We start from the raw sequence: 21,292 nt of genomic DNA on the forward strand, positions 1-21,292 counted from the left end.
CCTCCTTTCAACCCACCTCTCAAAAGCACAGCTTCATTTGATTTAATTTTTCTGAAGGTCAGTGCATAACTGGCGCTGCCGTTTTCAGCACTACTACTTCGCTGAGAGCCCCCCCCCCCCCCCCCCCCCCCCCGCTGCAGCAACTATTACGAATTATCTGAAAGTAATGATGCTTCGCTACCTAAGAACGACAACGATTAACTGTAGACTCTGAGTGTTCTGCACCATTCATGACAAAATTTAACATCTCAGGTTCAATTCTTTATACAAATTACACAAAACATGTGGTGTAAATGAAGAAGCATATAAACGTTACTTACTTCTTACATTTAATTATTACTTTATTCAACTTCATTTATATGCAACCACAAAAGCTCCTAGTTTTGCACCCAAAAAGTTTTGCACTAGACTCCCAGTTAATGTCTCGTGCAATACGTATACAATGATTATCAATTTTTATTGCGCAAGGGCATGTAATGCAAAGAGTGGCATGACACAAGGTATTTTCGACTTCGCAAGGTGGGGTCAAAGACCCATTTTCCAAGAATATCCCGCTAAATATGCCGAGAACCAGACCAGGGGAAGGCTTGTATCCTTTATGTCATCGGTGGGCGCCAGGCTGCACTGGGGATCGAACCTCGCACCACCCGCATGCGAGGCGGATGCTCAGCCACTTGGTCACCGCTGCGGTCATGCAATATATGAAAGGCTTTTCAGTTCGTTCAGAATAGCCAAGGACCTACTGCCAAGTGTTCCTGCGCTGTGCGTGTCTTTAGACAAAACATAGTGGTGTTGCTTCAGAAGCTCACCCATGGGATGCGTTGTCTGCTTGCTGGTAAAAACACTCCCTGCCATTCATATTTCAATGTCTAACCATTATTCCCCTCTTGCGCTGAGCGTCTATTCCTGGAAACGCAAGCCTTCCCACTTCCGCCCTGCGTTCAGGGCTCTGCGCGAAGAACTAGCCCCTTTATAACGCCCTACCCATGCACTGAACACCAAAAACACTTTCGGCAGAGCGGTCAGAAATACCGCGTTTTCTGATCTACAAGGCCCTCAAGCTGCTGAACTTAGAGCCGTCTGTATAGCCGTTTCACGTCTAGCTAACGACGCCCTGGTGACGGCGGTAGTAATGAGGAAAGGCACAGTAGCTGCCTCACTCAATGTTGACGCCTAAACGGCATAAATAGATTGAAATGGAAAGAGAAAACGTGACAGTATCTGTTATACACGGGAATTACCAGGTTGTTCCATTCGAAGGCGGGAATTCTGTGACGAGCGCTTTGCCGCTCTTCTTCTTCTTCACCCCAGGTATATGGCACATACCCACGCGGGGGGCCGCTCTTTTGCCCCTTCTTTCACTTCGTTTCCTTTCGGCTGTACGTGTTGTTTTAATAGACATGCTAATAGACATGCTCTTGCTCGTTGATATCCATTTTCTTTTTCACACTTTACTGCTATAGCACAGCTGCTGATACTACTACTACAACAACTATTGTTTCTGTCGCAACACTACTACTACTGCTGCTACCACTACCACCACAACCAAGTGCCATACTTTAAAAGGTTCCATGATTAATTTTTTTTTCGGATCGATTTTGCGCCTTCTAGCATTGGTCACTGTTGTTCGGTGACGTAGCCGCGTATTTCGATCGTACGAAAGAAGCGGCAGGACGACTGGTAAGCTGGCGACCAGGCGTTATAATTTCCTGCATATCGCGGCCAATGGTGAGCCGATACATGCGGCTAGTGGTGAAGGCAGTTGTCTTTGGCTCCGGCTACTTTGTGGTTCCTATGAATGACCGGTTGCTGTTTTGGACTGATGCTGCCTTTACGATGACACCGTGGCAAATGAAATGGGAAGTGAATAACTGATCCAGATAGAATACGGCCCTAGGATATCATTTATTGCAAGCACTGTGCGTAACTTTTGGCGATGCCTTATCCGTCTGAGGTGCCAATTTCGTCATTTGGCAGCTTCGTGCCCCTTCGTCATTGGTTTGAGTCGAGCTGAAGGCGCTCGAAACGTTTCGTCTCTTAGACGGACATATTAACGCGATAACGTTAAGTGTCCCGTTCAGAGAAGAAACCGCCATGGATTTTGGCGTGTCGAGAAAAATGGGATTGGTCGAGAGGGCAACCACATGACGTCACGTCGGTATTTCAACAGGCCCTACGAAGGAAAGAAAGAAATAACTAGCGCAAAAATAACCCAAGCATAGAGGAAGCTGAAGAAGCCGCCATTGCTTTGGAAATAGCCTACGGCAGCACAACAGCACAAAACCACACTATGGTGACGGACTCCAAGCAAGCATGCAGAAACCACAAAGAGGCAGGATCGACAAAATCGGCAATCATATTCTACGAACGACGAGAAGACACATAACAAACTCTAAACATAGAATAGTACCGGTTCCCGGACATGATGGGATGAAGGGCAACGAGCCAGCGGACGAGTTACTTCGAGGGTACGCCACCACGGGCACCTTCGGCTCTGTTACCTCCAGGTACTCACACATACTCGACAATTACAGGGGCCAGCGGAACCGCTACCCAGCTCCAAACAAAAGGCTAACAAAAGAGGAGGCGGTATAATGGCGCAAACTACAAAAAGTAACCTACGCACTTATATGCAAACTACATAAGGTTTTCCCTACACAACACATGGACGAAATGTCCGTGGTGTCAGGCTAAACGACCTTACAGCATGTCACACGGACCTGCCCTAGGGCAGACTTAGACTCCAGCATAGACCACCTGAGTGCGACGCAGTGGGAGTACTTGCTTGCCAGCCAGGACAAGGAATTGCAAAGATTTCTCGTACGCCGAGCCACGATGGCAGCAGTCAAGTGCGGCATCCTGGACCAAGGTTCAACCACAGCGCCCAGCGACCCATGGGGGTCACGAACACCTCACATAAGTGGCCAATAAAGTTTGCTTTTCCATCCATCTATCAATACAACATTTATAAAGACATACTGAATTCCTCATTAGTCTACGGGTCGAGCCGCCATTCTATTATCATAACGTGGTAGCTCTGAAGAAAGGAAAACAATTTCGCTGAAAAGAAAAATGGTCGAACCGGGGCTCGTGCCGCTACCACTTGGGTCGTGAGCCGGGCACGCTACCCCTCGACAACAGATGAATTTTTGTTCGACTTTGTCAAAAAAGGCCTCTTGTGCAATGTGGTAAGTAAAGTAAATACACAGAAATGAAACATAAAATAAAAATGAACAGCGTCCGTGCCTTCGAAGCGATGGTCAAAGAGTACCCCAGGCCGCTGAAGGGATCCATTAACGCTATCGTCTCATTCCGTTAAGCCGGAGCTAAAGTGTCTGCGCAGTCTTAACAAAAATTGCAACTCCAGTTCTGTCTGGAGTTTTGGTGCAAAACTGGCCGTGATTTCAAAATGACGTTCCTCAGAGATTCCCTGAGAGTGGAAGGTAAAAGCACTTCACGCCCGACTGCGCGAGGAGACATAGAGGAACAGAGGAAAATACGGAAAAGACTTTAGCTTTCTACTGAACGTATCACTAAGCTATACTGCTATAGCTGTCAGATTCTATTGTGTTCCACTAATGCCTTAGCAATAGCTCGACAATCAACGCTATTGTAGCTTATCGTCGTTTATGAGGGACGTCTTGTGAAATGTTTGGGTATCATTTCTTTTTTTTGGCGAGACCAGAATGTCAGCCCCGAAGTAAGGGTCCCGAAAAGGCTCATAGAGGAGACCACTAGGCTTTGCTCTTGCTGAGTCTTGAGGTTTTTGTGGACCTGCGGAAGGTAGTTCGCCAAAATTTGAGTGGATAATTATCTAAACAGAATACTGCGCAAGTTATTGACCCCTATCCGAATCTTGAGCTTGTGAACGTGACGACGGTAGTTGATCTACCGCCCTGTTTCTTTAAGCTCTAGTAAGCACTGAACTAGAGTGGCGGCTGATGGCGAATACTAATTCCTACACGCAAGCTCTCGCAGAGACACACATTCTACATAAAACTTGGGCAATTAACACGCGCATGTTTACTCGAGTCATTATCTTTACGTTGCTCATTTCCCCAAGCTAGAATTGCATCGTGCAATAGGAACCCTTTGTGTGGTCACACACGCGTCATTTAAGAAAGAGAGGGAGAGATCTTTATTAGAAACTTACCATTCTGGCCTGTTGACGCGGTTTATGCAGTGAATGGAAAGAGGTAACGGAAGGCAGAGAGCTAAACAAGACCGAAAAATTCCGCCGTTGGAAAGCAACAATCCGCGCTTTCCGTAACTTTTGCATGTATGTTTTCCTTCGCCAGCATCTAATTACCCTTTTGCCGACGCAATTGCGGAACGTGCCACGGGCGCACTCAACGGGGCTCAGGGAGCGAGGACGAGCGCGTATAACTATCTCCGCTTGATCCCTATGGAGGGCGAAAAATGTTGGAGCTTTGCTTGCAGTGTCCCACATGCCCTTTTCTTGACCTCTGCTCTTCTCGAGCTGGCTCACGTTATGGCACGACGAAACATACCACTCCATGACCACTCCACTTCTCCGCAGCCCCCCCCCCCCCCTTAAAAAAATAAAAAATAAAGCACATTCCCGCGAGCTAGAGTTCCTTAAGGCGAAAGCGAGTAACCCGGGCGTACGATGGCGGAGGACGCTGCCCCCGATTACGACTCAACACGTCGCTGTTATGAGCTTATGCCGTCGCCTTGCCTGGAGAAGAAACAATGAAACTGAGAGTCACAGGGTATGTTGACAGAGAGAGCACAGGCCAGTGTTTGAGGAAATCTTGCGAGATCAGAAAAATCGCACCTTTGTTTACGAAGGAAAATAGCACTTCGAGAGGTTCTCTCGACAAAAGAAAGAAAGGCGCAAAGGTTGCTAATTCCTCCGTGCAGAGAAGGTTCAAAGCCTCACGAACTTCACTAGCGTTGCTTGATTCTGCAAAATAGAATCATCTGTGAAACGTGTTGAGGCAGGCAAATGTGCTCGTTCGGCATTGGGAAATTGACTTCATAGATTGATTATGCCCAACCTTTCTTTCTGCTTTATAATTGCCTTCTTTTTTTGCCCTGTGTGCTTTCATTTCGTTTTATTCGGTTGTTTTTTCTTCGTTCCTTTCTAGCCCCCTTCATTCGCTGTGTTTATTTTGTTTCCGGCTTCTTTTGTTGTTTTTTGCCTTAACTTCTTCCTTTTCTTTCATAGCCTTCCCTTCGTTCATTGCCTCGTTCTTAGTTTCTTCGGTGCTCTCTTGCTTTCTTTATCCCAAAAAGTAGGCAAGGAAGAGAGAGAGAGAGAAACTTTATTTGATCCATTACGGGTTTAGCGTTCGGTCTTCGTCTTCATCGCTGCAGACCCTTGACCTTCAAAGCAGGGTTGGGCCCCTAGTCCAGGGCTCCACTGAGTCGCGCTGCTTCGCTTGCGTGCTGCACCATTGCCCTTTGGGCGGCGAGCTCGCAGCTGGTGAGCCGGCTCTCACACTGCTCCGCACTCGGAGTTTTGTGTAGGCAAACAAAATTGTGAAGTTCTCTTCTTATCTGAACATGGTCCGCAGGACATTTGAATGTCATATCTCCAACAAATATTTCCGAGAAAAACAAATGAGAAGTGGGGCAAAACTACGCAAGAAACACTGGAGTAGAAAACAATTTACTGCGCACTTTTTTCTCCAGGTTTGGTTTAGAGCGAAAGCATTACTGCTCTCGTACAAAGCTGAAGGTCATGTGACTACGAAATTTGACCTTCAAACCAGGAGAAGCGGATGCTTGGATCTGACGTCATACCAAGTGACTCGCCATGCCTTGCCACAGCTGCGCGCGTTGAGCCGACTGCGCTCGCTCGCCTCGCAACTACTGAATGACGTGACTCGCTGCGCATCGCCACAGCTGCGTCTGCGGAGCCCACGGCACTCTCGCAACTTGCGGAAATCGCTTGAGGTGCCATTCCCTATATAACCCTCACACAAAGCCATGGATGAGCAACGTGCCGGAACTAGTGCTTGGACGATGCACCGTCGCCGTCAAGCGGAATCTGGTGCTCTTTACGATATGGAACGGCATATCAGATAAGATAACCATGCTTAATATTGCTTTCGCTTATTAATTAATATTGCAAGGCTTACTAGGTTCAGCCGGGTTGAACCACAGCTAATTTCTTTTTGCAGCACACTGCTCATCACAACTAGGGAAATAATTACATGAGAACTTGGTGTTTACTGTTTAAATGAACATTCAGGACAGCTTCGTACGGCTTTTGTTGGAATTTAGGGAGGCCAAAAAGCAGCCCTTGATCACTGGTTTATGCGAAAGGTGGTGGGGCTTCGCTGAGAGGTTTGCTAGTAAGTTTGCTAGTAAAGCTTGTAAGCAAAATCGGTCGCTGCTGCTGATACACATGTATTTCTTGGCCTTCTGTTAATTAATAAAATTTTCATTTTCCGTGAAAGGCCTCTCTTGGAGATTAGATTAACCAGCTCAATCTATACAGACTGAATTCAACTTGCCTCATCGTTCCTTCAAGAAACTTACGTCATTTCTGGGGATACCGCTGCTTAAGGAAACAGCAGCCTTGCTATGCTGCTCCAACCATTGCACAATATTTTCAGAAACTATACGCTTACATACAGCAAATATGCGCATAGTATGTGCAAATAAAACGACGTCAGATGAGTTGGCTGCTGCACAGAAAAGCTGTCCTGTATAATCAGGAGGAGATGCATTGACCGCTGACCGGCGAGACGTAAGTCCTGGTTTTATGTGCATAAAGTTGTGCATGACGTGTGCTTTCATTTTCTATAGTGTAGAAAGCGTAAAATAAGTGGAGTACTCTCCACGTCAAGCAAACTATTGCTCCGGATCACTTACTTGCTGAGTCCACTACAATGGTTTCATTCTGCGATCTTTCAGTGAGTTCGGCCCTCGAGCATTACTTCACAGGCTTGATCCTTCGCAATGCAAGCCGTGTTCTGATGTGCACAAAAAGTAGTATGTACGATAAAAAAACAACACAAGGTAATTTAGTTCAATTAGAAGCCCTTCCTAGCTATTAGTTGAAAATTTTGAAAGTAAACAACACGACAATATTTTATTTTGCAGAATATATAGTTGCCTAGCTGAGGTTTGCTTGAAAGTTGAGTGACCAACCTTCGAAAGCCATCGCGAACTCGTATTCAGTCTGGTTCACTTTTTTTTAATTTCTGTACTTTTGTTCTTCGTTGTAATTTCTCCCGTTCCCATTTAATTTGCAGCCGGGTATACGTCCTTCGAGTCCAACTTTTGCAAAGAGTGCGACCGAAAATTTTGCTATTAGGAACGGCGCCATCCAAGAAGCGGGTGGTCAGAGACGCGACTTCGGGTGGTCGCACGCCACTTCGCACTCTATGAATGGCGATGTGTAATCCCTGCTGCTCCTCGTGGTAGCTGTTACTAGTAAAGTGGGCCAGCGTTCCAGAGCTTCTTGACAAGGACAATTTACTTAGTCATTTCTCATAAATTTCAAACCTCACGTTTACTCTTCCCCAAACAAGTACAGCTGTTTTTTGGATTTAGATTAAACCGTAAAAAAGGTCGATAAAAGAATTCCGAATTCATTATTAGCAGCCTGGTTTCAACTGAAAACGGTCAGTGTCCTCTACATGCACGTATCAGCTAGTTGGCTTATGAGTGAGGGTTAGAAATGTTCACAAACCATTTGCGCACTGGGGAAAATACTAGCAATGGATGAAGTGCAATAGTTGTGCGTTTAAAGAGTTCCTCTGATACCTCAGACGCGCTTATGCAAACCAAAAAACTATACCTCCTCGGTAAGCCGAGCGCTATCTGGCCACAGACTACCATCATTCTCTTGAGGCCGTTGCTTCCTGAATTAAGTTTTTCCGCGCATAGGCAGATGGTGCGCGTCAACGCCAGCCCTGTGCCACATAACATGGGAGAGTATATCGCACAGCATAGAACTGCACATAACCATTGCAAACAAAGATCACAAGGAGGCACTACTGACCAGCTCAGATCTTGAGGACGAGATCATCCTGGCCAGTATCGTATCATGCTTAGAACTTTTTCCTCAATCTTGCACATTACAGATTTCAAATAATAAACATATTTTGTTGCGGTTTCTCAGCCGTTGAAATTCTCTTTTGATCACAACAAAGTCAGCAGCCAATCACAACAAGAAAAAGTTATCACCCGTCTCAGAAATCGTATCACAAATTAAAGGAAGTGTGAGTAATGGAATTGAATTTTGGGTTTTTAATTAGCTTCCTCTTTGTAGACGAAAGGATTGGTGCTTCAGATACTGTACACTTTTTGGAGAATATCTCCACTCTGTGGTTTAGTGATGACGAACACAACTAATTTAGTGGGCGCAGTAAGATTGAGTAAAAGGCCGGTGCGAACAACGTTCCAGCGTTTAGAAAACGTTGTTTGAAATGACCAAAGTCATTATCTGGCATATTAGAACCAAGTCACGTAATACAAATATCTTTGGTTTTTGCCGCTTGTCTTCAGCTTAACGTTGTCTGCTCTGTAATGAGACTCTCATGAGCACTATCGTAACACTTAAGTCGGAATTCTACCGCAAAGTATCCCATTAAAACGATCATTCATGTTATATTCATGTTGTGCATTGCAGAGTGAGAATAGAGTGAGTATTGCTCACATGCTTCTCTCCTCGGCAGGCTAGCGTTTACATCCGTTCTTTATTATATCAGCAAGCCACATTCAAGCCCTGGTGCGCATAAGCAGAGTAAATACATTTCTTTCAAGACATTACAATGTCTCGAAGTTTCAACACAGTCCAAACGCAGTCCACACGACGCAACAATAGACAACCAGCTAACGCCATGTGGTGAAGTGTTAACCGTTTTCTTTTCTCGAATGGCACAAATGCGATCAGGGCCAATCTGCACCGAATCGTACAAACCAAGTTTGGTGGCAGAAGATCCTTCATGCACCTGCGGGCTCCAAACAGATAAAGCTGTTTGATGAAGGAACCATGGTTGTTGAGCGACAGATATGCTCTGCCTTTAAATATAGAAACACGCCGACGATGGCAGTCAGCACGTAGATGGTTCAGGATACGTGCGGTTGTGCTTTCTTAACGCACTACGACACAGTTTGCTTCGCCGGACAGTAAACACAGAATCAATTGCAATCAGCTTTAATACAGCCTCAGATAAGGTGCCAGCTCGAAGTGGTTTCTGTGAAGCAGAAGATTTGTACATTCCAGCCAACTTTTCGTAGTATGGGTTGTTCCATCTGTCCAAATTCACAGTATTAAAAAGCTCCCAAATTTATTCGCTTTGTTTGATCCATATCCGAGTTTTCTTGAAAAGGGGCATCAGTGCTGCTTGCTTCGACTTCACTTGTGGTTGTACTGATAAAATTTTTCAGCATCACTCACCAAGGTGTATCCCGTTCGGAAGCCAGAGCCTTCGTGTTCAAACGTTCCTTGAAAGGAACACCAAACTCACGATAGACTGGAGGCAGGCGGCCAGAGGGGCGACGCTGAGACACAATAACAATCAACGCCCTCCGATGGCCAAGCAGCGTCCATCGCATCGCCCGACAGGGAGACACAAAAACAACCGAGAGAGACGAGCTAAGGACGACGGCTGCAAGTAAGCGATGGCGAGTAGCACAGGAAATCTTTCCTTGGGATCTGTGACAGCCGCCCTTTGTTTACAGAAGAGCTTCCGCGGTTTGTGCTACCGACACGAGGAAGTAAACACGCCGGAGACGGCTCAGCTTTCTCCTCTCTAGGCACCGTGAAGGCCGCAGGAAATCTGCGAGGTTTGTCTCTGACCGGCAAATAATTTACTTGCAGGGGTCAATATTGCGGGAAATAGTAGAACCGAGACGTAAACTTCTGGCAGGATGACAATTGATATCTCTGTGGACTTTGGTGGTGCCACTTCTTTTTGTGAATTTTTGTGGGGCGATGCTTTAGACTGAAATGTGCAAACACTAAATAAATCAGGTAATATCAAACCACTGATATTCTCACTAGAATATTGTATAGCTGGCAAGTAATAGAAAGAAATGTATGATGCAGTAAAAGCTATATAGCAATAATATTTTCTCTTGCAGCAGATGTCCCATTTGTTACTATTTGCCGCTTAAAAAAATATACTTGTGCTGCTAATGAAAAAATATTGTGACGAAGAAGACGACGAACTGCGCAGTGGCGCGGGCAGGAGCGCTCGCGCTAGGCCGGCAGCCATTAAATCATCTCATTTCCATCGATCACCGTGTCTCTTTCTTCGGCTGGCCGCCACGTAACATTTGGTGGAGGTGCTGGGGTCCCTTCATCGCCATCCTGGTCCCGGAGCTTCGGCGTCCTGCGCCTGCCGTGGTCGTCGGCCGTGTGTGCCTGGTCCGCACCGCCCGGCTGTGCCCAGCCCGCCAGACCTGAACCGACCTCGCCGCTTACCCCAGCCCCGTCCACCGCCCCGACCACAAGACACGACGAACTGACCACGTTGCCGCGACCGGAATGACCCGACCGACCCGAGACACTGCCCACACGTGAGGACACCGCCCCCCCTGCCTCTGCCGTTCGGTGCGTCCAAGGACCTCGGCCGTCGGCTCCTGGCAACCTGCGGCCCGGATGCTTCGTGGACCGGGACTCATTCGCCGATCGTCTCATTCACCGTGGCGGCAAGCCCTTCACCTCCTTCTTCTGTATCCAACCATTTTACAAGCCCATCGTCATCTGCAGCATTTCATCTTCAGTGCCGATCTTCTCGTTCGCGATCGGGACGATCGCTCTGTGGCCCCGAGTAGTGGGACGAAGAAGACAACGAACTGCGCAGTGGCGCGGGCAGGAGCGCTCGCGCTATGCCGGCAGCCATTAAATCATCTCATTTCCATCGATCATCGTGTCTCTTTCTTCGGCTGGCCGCCACGTAACAATATCAACAATAAATGGGCTAACTGGTAGCTGTTAGAAACGGCCTAATTGATCTGGCGTCGAGTTGTGCTGTGTGCATACTGCCTGAAAATCTGGGCAATAAAAAATCTTACAACGGGCACTTATTTCGGCTGTAAAAACTCGGAGCATACAAGCCTACAACCTGAAAGAGGCGACATGGTACCATTTTTATTATTTAATTGGAACTAAGACAACTATGAAAGCTAAAAAAATTGCTAATGTTAGCCTCTTCGCAGCACTGTGCCAAAAATCAGGAGTGCACGATCGATAACATTAGTCGAGTACGGACAGTTCAAACTCCTGGATGCCCGCTGCCGTAGTAAACGGCGTCTCAAAGTCCGAAAACTTCACGCTTGTTGTCTACACCACAACCAATACGCTATACTTAGAGAAAACGTTCGCTGCACATCTCACGAGGTCGGTGGTGCAAACATGAAAAAAAGATTTCGTAGAAGCAGAGTTCGTAACATGATGGAGACATATCATCATGTGTATGTGATACCTGATGCGGGAAACAGAATAATGTCAACAACTTTTCCTTCATAACCGCGTCTGATCCCATTCTATATATGTAGAATGTATACCTACTATTGCGTCTGTTGAGGTTTAAGTGGGCGCTGACTGTCAGCAGCACTGACTATCAACTCATGAGTCTATTCAGCACCTGAGTTTTTTCAACACATGAGGAAATTGAAGTTACAACCAACTCGCCCGTACTTCGGAAGAAGACGAGCAAGTGGCTCTAGATCAGAACGGCGTCCCTTCGCCTCTTCAGTTTTTCCGGATTTATGACATTATAATGAAACCACTCTTTCTTTTTTGGTGACGGTGATGGAAATGGACGCGGTTGAACTTCAGTCCGGTCGGTCAGCCGCTGCCGCCCAGAGGAAACGTCTTGGCCTCCCGAATGACGCAAGCATCCAGGCCACCATGGTGTACTCGGCCACCAGTGATGACGGCTGACAACGGCTTCATCAGAGTCCTAAGCAAGAAGGCCAAACGGAGACTGCGCAAAGGTGAGGTCTCGTCGTCGTCGAGTATGTCCACGATCACTACGGAGCGAGGATTATCGGCACGTACTGTCCTATTTGTGCCCGAGACTCCCACCGACCATCTCAACCACATCAGTAGGAAAACCACGTTGGTGTTCCTGAATCCCGGGAGCAATTAAAGATGTGAGGGTGAATTGTTTTAGGAATGTCGTAGCCATAGATGTCATGGACCGGAACGCGCTTGAAAGTTTGAGCACCGCAAAAACGCTCGGCAGCATCAGCGTTCATTCCCATGTCCTCCTAGGCAGTGAGACTACGGCAGGAGTCATTTACGACGCCGGCGTAGCGATCCGCGACTCTGATCTGCTCATTTTGATTCAACCAGCTACCGACGGTGTAGCCATACTGCAAGCTCAGCGTCTCGGGAGGACAAATTGCATCAAGTTGACCTTCCAAGCGGACTGCATTCCAACGTATGTGATGGTTGGGCACTTTAGGCATGCAGTTAGGCCTTTCGTCCCGAGGCCTCTCCTGCGCCGGAAATGCATGAATATAGGACAAGTGAGTAGTGTGTGCAATTTCCCCATCGTGTGCTCAAGGTGTACTCAGCCACACAGCGGCAATTCTTGCCGGGCAACAGTCCTTACGTGTGCCAATTGCCGTGGCCCTCATGACGCTGCCTCAAAAGATTGTCCTCACCTGAAAAACGAAATGGCGATACTCAAACAAATTACAAGAGACAATTCCACACACAGAGAAGCTGCCGCTAAGGTGCGACGACGTCTTCGCCCTCGTCCCAGACCTTCTAAAAGTGTAGCGAGCTTTGGAAAGGATCGCCCAAGAACTTTCGCATCTTGTACAACGCATTCTCCAGCCTCATTCTTCCCAGAAGTCCGATGCTTACGTTGTCATCAAAATTATCAGTCTCAACTGCAAGCAATCTTTCTTGACACTGAAACGTCCGCGCTGCCTTGTGATGGAGGGCCCTCGATCTGTTCCACTCAGGTCGCAGCAGTCGGCAGCCCTCAAGGTGTGCAGGCTACATCTGCGGTGGCCTGTACTTTACAGTGCTTGTGTCATTGCCTGTCGTGCTTGCTACGGACCGCATTTCGCTACTTCTTCTTATTCTTTTGCGCCCCCCTCATCCCTCTCCCCCAGTGCAGGGTAGCCAACCGGAACATTTTACTGGTTAACCTCCCTGCCTTTTCTCTACCACTTCTCTCTCTCTCTCTCGCCTGTACTTCGACCCCCGTTTCCGCTCCTTAAATTTCGTTTCAAAGCCAGGATCGGTCGAGGTCTGTCCATACTTACAAATCTCATTACTGATATTTGCCAAGAACTGTATTCTTTTCCTTTTTCTATCACTATATTCCTGCAGATGACTTGCATATGATATCAGGAGAAGTACTGATTACTTCCCACCTAAGCCTTTCTTGGGGATACTTGCGTCAGAAATACACCGCAGCTACACATTTATAAATTCTAAAATAAAATCGGTAGTAAATCACAAACATGCGTTCAGTTAAGATGCTTTGCTCACCGTTATATTTATGATCCTATCGATAACTTTCGGCCAACCACGTTGAAAACTGCTCCTCTGTAAAAAGAGCAAAACCCACTCAATCATTGCGTACATTTGTAGCGCAAGTGAAACATAGAGCTGAGCGCACTTGTCCAGAGTGCTCGAGAAAACACAATTTAATTAGCGCTCAGGGATTTAGAGATAATACTGGCGTTCAGGCATAGCCGGATTGACGCATGAATCGTGCAGGCACAAGCGCATTACCACTAGGAATTCAGCCACGCTAAGATTTATTTCCTTATGCTGCGCAGCACAAAATTCGATTCTGTAGACAAGCGTGCTTACCTCACTACAGCGTCAAACGTACCATGCGAACAGCATGCACCGCACGCTCGCAGGGCTCCCAGGTGTAATGACGAAAATCACTCACTTTGACTCCTTTTTCCTTTCGCCGTGGAGTCAAAAATAAGCATTAATGAGATATAAGCTGCTTCCGCTTATGACTTTTTCTCACAAGGCAAGCCGACTGCTGTAAACAATTTTTATGGGAACAAGAGTCGCCCGCCTGCGCGAAAGTAGACTCTTGACCTCCTCTCTCATTTAGTGTATTTCCGTGCGTGTTGTGCCCCTTGTTTTGGTACGTTCGCCAGTGTGCAACGATGCGAACCCCACAACGTGTCGTCAAGCTTAGCTGCACATTTATAGGGTTGCTACACGGGGCTAGAAATACACAAAGCAAAAAATTGGAATTTTAACACAAAACACCTGCGATGAATGCAAGCCCTCGATGTATTAAAATAAACAGAAAACTTTTCCACGACCGAAGAAGGAAATAGAGTCTGATAGGGTGCCGTACATAGTCGCGTTGTGCGATGCCTGCTTTGACGGCCGAAGTTGCGCCCTCCGAGTCCATTCCGTCGCAGAGCTCCTAATCATGTAAGACCCGACGGTCGCAGCAATGATGAAATCGAACCCTTCGAATACACCTGCGATTGGTGATGACCATAAACCACGCAATTATGTCCGCATAAGGTGAAAGGAACTTAAGTGCGCCAAAGAGAATGTATAGGCCAGAAAGACGTCAGGTTTTCGGGAGAAAAACCAGGCGCGCCCTCCCATCCACAGCCGTTGAGGACGGAGTTCGTATAACGCGCTCTGTAGACGTGCACCCCACGCCAGGTCAAGAAGCCAAACCCTGCCACGCACCAGTTTATCTGGGCGTCGTAGATGCATCGTCGCGTGTTCTTACCCTATAAGAACTGCTTCTAATCCTAACCTCGCCATTTCTTCTCTGTTCCTAAATCAAAGTTGTGCTCTCTGAAGCAAGTCCTAACAAGCGCTGCGAATCGCAGTTTGGGATCGTCGTCTTTTAGTCTGAGGTTTCCATGTTGCGCCTTGCTGTAATTAAGCATGAAGCACCAGTTTCGCCCTGGAGCATCCCTTAACCTACAGCTAGTTTGCTCTCATGTTACGAAGCAACGTTGCAATTTATGGCCTCTCTTAGTAGACTTTCCCATCCACAGGTATCCACACAATCAGGAGCGAAGCACCTAGCACAGTAAACCGTTCTACCCGCTTTGAAGTCCCGATGTCGCTTCGTCAAAGTGTAGTAAGCCCACCAGTCCGCACCGATGCAAAGAGTGGCAATCCATGAAAAAAAAATAATGTGTTTTAAAGAGCACTTTCCGACTGAATTCAATCTCTGACGTTTTTCGCAGCACCTTCAGTGTTTGGCGGAGCATTGACTATCTGAGCAGGTGCTCATTCCTGCTATGTGCAGAAGTGTTTGCTAAGCAATCCTGGTCTAGAATGAGGTTGTCTAAAACGCGGTAGTTGTCCCTCCTTCCTTTCACGCACGCGCGAAACACATTATGTATACGGCGTGCCCAGAAACCGCGCTGCTAATGAGACACTGCGGCAACGAGAGAAGGGCGCGGGTTTGTGGGCCATGTGTTGCTGTGCTCGCTAGCGCTCTAATGCAGAGTGCCGCCGCCTCGCGAAAGGTTTTCGGGGAAGCTCGCGTTCCCGGCCGCCTAAATATTGAGCGTGCGAACGCCGCTTACTGAATTTCTCAGCGCGTAGTTGAAGGGCAGCTTTTAAGGCGCGCGATGCAAGCGCGCTGAGTAGGTCAATCCACACAAAGGGGATCACTGGTGGGAATGGCAAAAAGACGCGAATTAACACACGCGGGCATTAAGCAAACAGCTGCGAATTTTAGCGCTGGGGAGAATAGAGTTTGAAGTCATTGGATATCGCCGACGTAATAATGTTGGATCACAGGACGCACCGCACTTTCCGGCAATCAAACATATTATTGCAATATTACACGGTACGAGCAGAAAGCATCATATCTTCATGCAGGCATGATGCGCTTCAGTGTATGGTGTGTTTTCTACATGCTTCGAAATGTTGGTCCTATTATGCTGAGTGTCAAGTCTTTTCCGGCTTGCGATGGAGACAGAGTTGACATATCAAACAATGAAGGCTGTTATACATGAGACGAAAGGAAGTTTCTCTTTGAATCACTTTTTTTACAGCGCCGTATAAGGTGATTTCTGTGGAGCTGGTTCAAATTACGTTAAACTAGTCGCAGAGGGTAAGTGCCCATCGTGTTTGTATGCTGAGCCAAAGGTAGCGAGTTCATTCCCTGCCCGGACGTCTGCACTCTACATCCAAATAAAAAAAAACAGCCGTGTACTGAGATAGTGGTTCATTACAAAAGATTTCCGGCAATAGAAATTCATCTGAAGCCCTCAGCTACTGAGTGTGAGAATCAAGCAGTCAAATGATCTGTTTTGCTACTACTCGAAAGCAATGTTTCCATCCCCTGCTAGGATTAATAAATGGAATTTGTCATCACTAATGCAGACAGGAATGCGCATTATAACAGAAGGATCCCACTAAGGAAATGTGCGATTGAGTGCCGCTCTGTGTGGAAGGCATCAGAAGTAGAATGAATACTCCGCTAATCTACCTTCCAGAAGACGGAAGGATAGAAAGGCGGAAGTAACTAAAGCGTAGTTTACCGCTGTCCGACACTGCGATGAAAAATCTTCAACGCGCAATGACGGGGTGAAATGCACCAGCTTCCTTAGATAAGCATACTCCTATACACGCACACGAAACAAAATATCTAGCGATGGCGACTGCAATGCTGCCCTAAACTCGCGGTTTTCAGCTGCTCGCTAACTACAAAACAATTACGTGAAATAAACATAATACTGCGCGTCGTGGTGCACACGGTATCGTTAAACTTACTTGCCACAGGTAGCTTTAGCTCTGAACAAAATGAAGCAAGATTTGCCTTTGTTATCTGTTGAAGCATTGCATCCTGCATAAGATATATCTCCCTTTCATACCTTTCTTATACATTCACCTTGACCATATTGCAAACCGTTATATCTCTCCGTGCAGTCCTGGTTCACATCTCATGAACTCGCTTTCCGTGTTCTTCACTGAGTCTATAGTTATGCTTTAGGGTTTTCTGCTTACCACCCGGCAATGATTGACAAGCCATTCTTTCTAATGCACTTCCCCACTGGCGACCAGACATTACATACGCATGCGTCTCGTCATCATTATTCCATTTTATACATTTTCCTTACCGCACCGCCGGGACGCCTATAACTCGCCGAAGTTTACAATGTTTTTGGAAAATAGAAAGAAGAGGATAAGCATAGGCTAACCAGGAGAAGGGTACAGGTTTGCTACCCTGTCTTCGTCAGAAGTGTAGCTGGATGAAGAGCGAGAAGGAAAAAGAGTGCTTCAAAATCAAATGTAGAAAGAAAGCAAGGACTTTGGCTGCTGCTAAGGTGTATCATCTCTCCAGGAACAACACTCTCAGGACGAGAAAAGCCCCTCGTATGCCTCCAAATAAACACTATCCCCGAGACCACTGTCCGAGAATCCTGACATCAATCACTTTGCGATGATCTATGTGGATGACATCAAAGAGGCAGTCACATGTCGTTCCCATCGTGACAAATGAGACAGATGGACATTAGTTGACTGTATACAACACGTCTTTCGACCGCCAATAACGCCAGATCATCCGGGGAAACAAGAAAAGTGGGCGTCAGATGCAACTGAAGCGACGATAAATGTGTACGCTGCATTACAACTGCACAACAGGAACAACTGTGTTCTTTGAAATTTTCGCTGAAGATTCTCTTAAAGGGTATTGAGCTGAGCTGCGCCGAATTTTCTACAAGAATGTCTTCCGTGGTTCATTCTGGGCATGCTTATGGATGTCCGGCTAGGTCGGCACAATTATTGCTATGAAATTGTTCTTCTCGAAACTCAATTCTAACACATGGCATCTACAGTGTGAAGGATGCCGTGAGCACCGGCCTGAAGGTGTGTGGCTCAGCCTATGAGATGCGCGCAATGAAAAAAGTGGTGTCGATTCACTGCAGTCTACTTGTGAAATTGGCAACTGATAGCGACATCTGTGTTTTATTTCTGAGGCCTTCGAAAATCTCCTTTCTCTGTGTAAGCACGGTTCGTCACTAGAATACTATCGCTATCGATGCAGACAACTTCGTATTGTTCTCAGTGCCCCCTTAAGAATGAGGAGGGTGTTCTGCTTAGGCCAAAGGGAGTGACGCTGGGGGGAAATGAGGGGCTGCAGACTCTAGAGTCGGGCAATGTATAACACACAGGAGATCGTAGATAGAATGGCGAAACTAGCGCTCACTTGAACGATGTTTACGCTGTTGCCTCTTTCGTATGGGCGGGTGGGGAGCGCAAACGACGCTAGCTTGGCGAATTAAGCACACATGCATGCGTGTGTGTTTTGGTGCTTCGTAGTTATTTTCTGTTGTGGCACTAGAAGACGCCCTTTCCAACGCTGCTATCTTGTTTAGCCTGTGTCCACAGTGCGTTTCAAATTTTGCAATTAGTACAACGCACGGAGTTGTGAACGCTGTTGACGTGGTGCAGCTTTCTTTTCTTAGGGAGCCTGCAAAATCTATGCTTTTTTTAGCCGGTGACTGCCTTAAGTGACATTCATGATGTATTATGCGCCAAAAACGAGGTCTAAGGTGGGAGAAAGACACAACACGAGCGCTTTTTCGCAACTGAAACTTTAATGGAAAAACACATGATATATACCCATGTCGTTAAAGTGTCTTTCTTCCACCTCGGCCTTCGTTTTTGGCGCTAACTACATCATGAGTAAGATTCAACTCACCAAAGTTTCCACCTTATTACTGCCCTATGTAATTGCTCTTCGCCACCCTCGGTTAAGAGGTTTGATTTGTATTGGCCGAGAACAGCCTTCTCGGGCAAATTGTTCACTCGGGAACATCCGCCGGCACTGTGCGCTGCAGTCATTGCGATCGCTTCCTTGAGCGCTTAAGAATGCAAAGAAGGTAATAAGAGACGCTGCTACGACATTTTAAGTTTATTGGCGTGGTAATCAGGGTGTTTCACCTGACATGTTATGGAATTAAAAAAAAAGGCTTTAGAGGCGTTCTTTTTTCGTCATAGATTTCTTAGCAGTGTAGCGCAGGAAAATACAGCAAAAGCGTACTAACGGTAGGTTGGATAATTAATACTTTGTGGTTACCTTTCTAACAATTACTTTTAGACATCTTATTTACGAAGGAGCGGATAGACCACGTAAGTGATGCACAACTCAGTTATTATAATTTCAAAAACGCAGTTACTCTCGTCGCTGTGGCCCAACAAATTTTGGCTAAATTGCGCCAGACTACATGCGCCTTAGAAAAGCTTGCAGGCAAAGCATTCCCTACGCTACAGGTAACTCGTCGAAATAGCCTATATTTGCTGAGCCAGAAAGCCTAAGGTAACTGCGCTCTAAAACTCATATGTATAAAACTTACAGCAGTGTACACACCCCTCAACCAGTGGAGAGTATCGCAGTAATAGTTAAGCAGTTAACTACTTAATATTTTTAAAATAGGTTGTCTTAAATGTATTCTCATGCGCTGCAGCACTGACAATGACAAAAGAGGCACATTTATCTCAACAAACCTATTTTTAAATATTGTAAACATCCTATGTGTGCACCGGGCATAAAGAAAACATGGAGCGGTTTGGCATTTGAAACACATCAGTTGCATCAATATGTTTGAGCGAACGAACCACTCGGAGCATGCGCGGAGAACTGAACACCGCGCAGGTTTCAATATTTCTTTTCGACAGTGCTGTAATGTACTCTCATGTAAAGTGGTTTCCAAGTCGCTTTATTTTCCTATTGGTAGCTTTGAGCACGACACGGAGAATAAAGCCAGTCCGGCGGATAACATCGTTAAACCTACTAGTGAAATGAATTTTGACCAATTAGCAAGTACGTACGAGCGCACAACTACTGCTGATATATAGCTTTTATTCGAAGTTGCATGGCGGTGCTGAGATAAGCGCTGATGAGCAAACTGCCTAAAATAAAATCTGCTTTACCTCCAAGATTTTTCCAAAACGTTTTGCTAGCATCGTTTCAGCTTAGGTTTGCTCAGTTAAAATTCGCGCTGGAACCGCCAAGCGATCATAATATTCTAGTTTAATTAATGGGCGCCCCAAGTAGGTAGCGCTCGGGGATTGGAGCCATTAAAAGGGAAAAATATTTCTTCAATTTCGATGGTTCTGAGGAAACGTTGCACTTGTTCATTCGTACAGCCATAGGGCTTTGTTCAACCAGATGGAAATGAGCAATTTATCATTTGACTAAATGCGATAACCTAAATAGTTGTTGGCAAAATAGAACTCTAATGTCACAAAACGGGCGCATATTTGAGTGCCTAGCGCGGCGCAGGAGTTTCTTAGCACTTGAGTACAGTCTCACAAACTTTTCCACCAGCGAAAAGCAAGAAACTAACATCATGCTTGTTTAGAATCCACACATTCTTCGTACAGAAAGAAACACGGCGGCTGGCTCCGTGGGGGTGTCTTGAGATTTTTCTTGGCGTCTTTCGTCTCTCTTTCGACCATTGGCACAGTGAGTTTCGAAAGAAGATTGAGAGGGCTTACATGCGTCAGTACTGCCTTCTTGCAGGGGTAAATTGAGTAAGTTGGAGTTAGTTACATACCTGTCGCTGCTGTAAATCAAGACGGGTTTCGATTCACAAGACAGTCCATGAAGATGTACCACCGCCGACCGAGTTTGTGTTCACCTTCTCTGTTTCTGTGATATTGTACCCTCAGTGAGCTGACCTGCCGATCCTCCGGTGGGAGTCGCTCTTTCATGTCAAGGTTCAAGATCTTCACCGAAATACGATCAACGTTCAAGTCGCTGCTGAATCAGAGTGAACCACCACCGCACAAGTCCCACTAAGTGCCTCTCGGGAACTCGAAAAAAACAGAGAACGCTGGCTAGTCTACAGGCGATAATAGTGATTTTATTATAAAATGCATAAAAAAGACGAAAAATAGACAAGTGCGGGATGAAAAAGACATAAAATGGACGAGTGCGGGCGGCGCCCTTATAAAAATGAGTTGAGTTGAGTTGAGTTGAGTGGTTGTAAACTACCGGTGGGATTAGCCTTGCAGTTGCTGCCGGCAATTGCTCCACCGTAGCGACACTTAAATAGAAATCGCAGAAACACTGTCCGCAAAAAACAAAAACCCACATAGACACTCCTGAGGTCACCATGTGGAGGCCAAATCCGTGTCCTGCAGGTAAAGTAGAAGAAGGCGAGAAGCATCCCTTCTACTCGACTGGCTCCCGCGCGGAAAAACAATGTCCTGAAGAGAACTGTGAGGAACTCCTGCCTTCTTGAGGGATCCGAATAATACAGCCCGTTCCGCGTTGTACAAAGTACAGCACAAGAGGTAATGTTCTATGTCACCACACACACCACACGTTGAACACAATGGTGACAACGCTAGGCCAGTCTTATACATCCA

This window comes from Amblyomma americanum, chromosome 6, assembly GCF_052857255.1.
Source record: "Amblyomma americanum isolate KBUSLIRL-KWMA chromosome 6, ASM5285725v1, whole genome shotgun sequence".
NCBI classification, from domain to species: domain Eukaryota; kingdom Metazoa; phylum Arthropoda; class Arachnida; order Ixodida; family Ixodidae; genus Amblyomma; species Amblyomma americanum.